Genomic DNA, 4,165 nt, shown 5'->3' with positions numbered 1-4,165 from the left:
TTTAGTTCATCTAGTTTAACACTAAACAAACACTAAAGATTTTTTTAAATCTGAAACCTGAAGTGAAAAAAGTTTACAGTAAACTTACGCGTATTCACACCATATTGGAAATATTTTCCCTTTCGAAAACACCAATTTTGTTATTAGTAAATTGTTTTGGCGTGAGTTTGTAGCTGTTTTCCATGCTGCTATACGCATGAAAAATCAAAAGTTTACTGCTAAAATATGTATGCATGTTTTCAGTTGTGTAAATGAGGATAATTTTATTTTAATATTACCATATTATTTTATTTTAATATTATAATCAATAGCACCAAGAGTGTTAACTACAATTCTTTGTTTTAAAGCGATTGCTACCATTTTTTAAGGTAACCCAGGTAGCAAAAAGATATGATCTAATATTAGAAAGATGCGATGTAATATTGCCGTGCTAGAAACCGCAATACTCTTGAATCCTATCTTCTAATATTAGAAATAATATTATATAAAGTTAAATGGTATTCGATATAACATTCGAACTTTCAAAATTATCATCGATTTCATTATTTTTGGTCCAGCGCCACATTTTTGCGAAAGGTTATCCCATATTGTTAATAAATAAGCATTTATTTATAAAAGAAAACATAAATTAAATATTACTTAAAATATCATTTTCAGTCAATGCTATTTTATGGCAGATAATATTAGTGGTAGTTTGCGAACGATTAAACTCGAAAAACTTTTTCAACTGTTTATGTTGAGCTGTAACTCCTTCTGCTTGTTTACAAGACGACAAGATGGCGATCTTGTTTCCGCTCAGAAGCTTTCGTTTCTACTATTTAAGGTATTTATAATTTAGTAGTTTTTTGTAAACTTCATAAATTTCAATGATAGTTACATGATAAATTAGTACCGTAGGTAATGTTTATTAAAATTTCATATAAAATAACATATTAAAATTTCATGTTCAAAATATTGTACAACAATCAATTAAACATTTTCCCTTAAATATAAACTGATTTTTATTTGAATATAGGATAATCTGTATGTTTTTGATGCATCATTATTTATATTAATTTGTAAATGATTAAAAAATAAACAATAATATGGTCCATTCAAAATGGTGATTATGGTGAATGTAGAGCTTTTGATTATTTAAATAAATTCCTATTAGAAATAATCGATTGCTGTAAAAATTTAGTTAAACTATAAGAAAAAAAACATTTGACAAATGTTGAGTTTGCATACTGACTTTTAGAGAATGCTATGTCAAAATATTTGGGGGAAGGGGTGAACTATATTTAATATATATTTACAACTTTGAATTATGTGAATTGTTAGAGAATTCTCCTTCTATATGATTTTTTCAACCATGAATTGATGATTTTGAATTCTCATAGTATCTTTTTACATTGGTGTTCTTTTACATTAATCAAATTTTAAAATAAACAATGGAAGAAAATAAGCAATTGTTTATTTAACACTTTTCACCACTTTTTTATATATAAATAATAAATAATGTAATTGGTTCAAAATCTGCTTGTAAAACAATGTTTGCTAAGTAATTCGACCCTGACAAAGTTTTTCTGCAACAATGAAAAAGATAAAAAAATAGTTGTCTGTAAACAAATTAGCCAAGTTAAAACAATTGGAAAATTAATGATCTGCTACTTTTAGCTCAGTTTAAACCATTACATTCTAGAATGTTTAACATTCAATGCAAACAATATTGTTACCGTATTGAAATTTCTTGTCTAAAATATTGCAAAAAAAAAAAAAGAATTAAAAATTTTTATTTAAATTTCTTGGGGATATTTCAGTAACGTGATCTGTCCCGCCAACTGCAATCGCTAAATAGATTTTAAACTCGAAATTTTTTTTAAAAAAAAAAAATTATGTTTGCCCGGAATTATACCTTTCGAGTTTGTCCTATTCTGTAATGCTTCATTTAGTTTAATAAATATTTATTAAATAGTTATTACAATAATAATTAGTCTAATAAATAATTATTGTTTAATAAAGTTTTTAAATAAATTTCTATTAGATATAATCTGAGATTAAAAATTTAACTGAACTATAAAAAATAAATATTATGCATATTGTCTTTTAAAGAACGTTATGTAAACATATTTGGGGGGAGGGGCAAAATATAATTAATATATATATTACAACTTGGAAATATGTGAATTGTTAAAGAATTCTCCTTCTACATGTTTTTTTCAACCATAAATTGATGATTTTGAATTCTTATAGTATCTTTTTACATTTATGTACTTATACGATTTTTAAAATAAGCATTTGTTTATTTAATATTTTTCGGCACTCTTTTTGTTGATTTGCCGTATAGCGAGTAGTTGTTTTCTGTTCTAATAAAAGAAGTTGAAAGGTTCTGCAATTTGATTTTTTTATTTTTTAAATATATGATAGTTTGCTTGGGAGTGCTTATGAGCTAAATTCTTTTAGTTGATCTCCTTCCCACTGTGTTATTTTTTGTGTGGCACTGATGAAATTTTTTTGACACTGGTATCGATACCGGAATTTACCATTTAATTTTGCTGTAAAGGGTATTACAATTTCTGAAAAACATTTTCAAGCTAAATAATTAAAGTTTCAAATAATTATTCAATGTTTAATAGTTTTAAATTTCTTTTCCATTGCAAAATCTGAAGTATTTTCTTTTTAAATTTCAGTATAGCTTTTCATCTTCAAGGAAATCTACTATCAAGACACTACAAATGGAAATGGCACACTCTGATGGAATTTTAAGTTCGATCCTTACTGCGAATGATATTAACAGTGATTATTCAGCAAGGACCACTATCTGCCATTTAAGTCATCATGTTGAAGAAAGATGCTGTCATGTTGAAGTTTGGAGAAAGAGGGAAACTTGTGAAGTTCATCCCTGTTTTTTTGTGGTGCATACAAGAACTGTTGCTGAATTTTTCGTAAAAGCATTTAACGACCACTTGGAAATATATTCTCAAGCAAATATAGACCAATAATTGGAACTCAAACAGTATCAAACAGTTTAAAGTTATGAAAAGAAAATTATTTTATTTAATAACATTTAAGTATTTTTAACTTTTGCTTACCAAAAGGTTGTCGACGTTAGTTTTGAACAATGAAGGTAATGTATTGCATTTACAATTGGATGAAATTTATATTACAGTGTGTTTTGTTTTTAAATAAAAGTATTATGCTGTGAAGTAGTTATATTTATTAAGGATTTCCTTTTTCTTAATTAATGTAACAGTTGAATATTTAAAATTTGTTTTTTTTTTAATCTTTCGGTATGATATCGGAAGCAATTTTTTTTAATGGTGATTTTAAAGTATGACTGAAACTGTTGAGGATTTTCATTATCAACATTGAGTTTATTATTTTAATTTTGGAAATTTTCACACAATTATTTATTTGAAATTTGAGACAAAAATGTATTCTTTTTTACTTTTATCATGTTTAAAATCATATAATTGCAAAATAATTATAATCGTGAAAAGTTCTTTTGACTGAATAACATTTATAATATGATTAAAATTCCTAAAAGAATATTGCTTAAACTTTCATCTTAAAGGTCTTGTATATTCTTTATGAAAACGTGTACAATTGCATTTTCTTTTTTTAAAAAAAAAAAAAAAAAAAAAAAAAATCCCATTCAAGACATTTGCCTATAATGTTATGTTTGTTTTTACTATGTTCATGAAGCATAAACTCTTATCAGCGAAATACAAACAGTGAATTAGTTGATTTTAAGGAAAATTTTGTGATAGCAAGGTTTTCAAAAAGTAACTGATGGTAGTCAAATTTGGATCAATACAAAAGCAACTTATAGTAAAAAAGTATGTTATGTTTTTTCGTCTTATTCTTGTATGCAATTAAATGTTTCTGAAAATTTAATTCTGATAAAATACAATATTTACTAATTTTTTCAGTTTTGACATATAAATGCTATCAAAGCTTTAAGTAAATAAAAGTACATGGTACCTTTAACTACTTATTGAATCGTTAAAAATTTCTGATGTCCCAATATAAAATTATTTTTTCATTACAAAAAATAATTACAAATTTTTTTAATTAAAATTCATAAAAGCTTTTTTTGTTTCAACTCCCTGATAATATTTCTACAGGTGCCTTTAGGTTTTGTTTCTAGTGCTTCGTAAGTAAAATTTCAGATTCTAAGAGGATA

General features: G+C 25.2%; 1 long non-coding RNA gene across 1 annotated transcript; it reads left to right on the top strand.

The window, feature by feature from the left end:
* Nucleotides 1-745: 745 nt before the first annotated feature.
* Nucleotides 746-3,185, top strand: LOC139427028 (uncharacterized). Its single transcript, XR_011638163.1, has 2 exons — nt 746-823; nt 2,670-3,185. It is a non-coding gene; the product is annotated as an uncharacterized lncRNA (long non-coding RNA).
* Nucleotides 3,186-4,165: the final 980 nt, after the last annotated feature.

Source organism: Parasteatoda tepidariorum, chromosome X1 (assembly GCF_043381705.1).
Source record: "Parasteatoda tepidariorum isolate YZ-2023 chromosome X1, CAS_Ptep_4.0, whole genome shotgun sequence".
Taxonomy (NCBI): Eukaryota; Metazoa; Arthropoda; class Arachnida; order Araneae; family Theridiidae; genus Parasteatoda; species Parasteatoda tepidariorum.
This window is presented reverse-complemented; position numbering and strand designations above follow the sequence as displayed.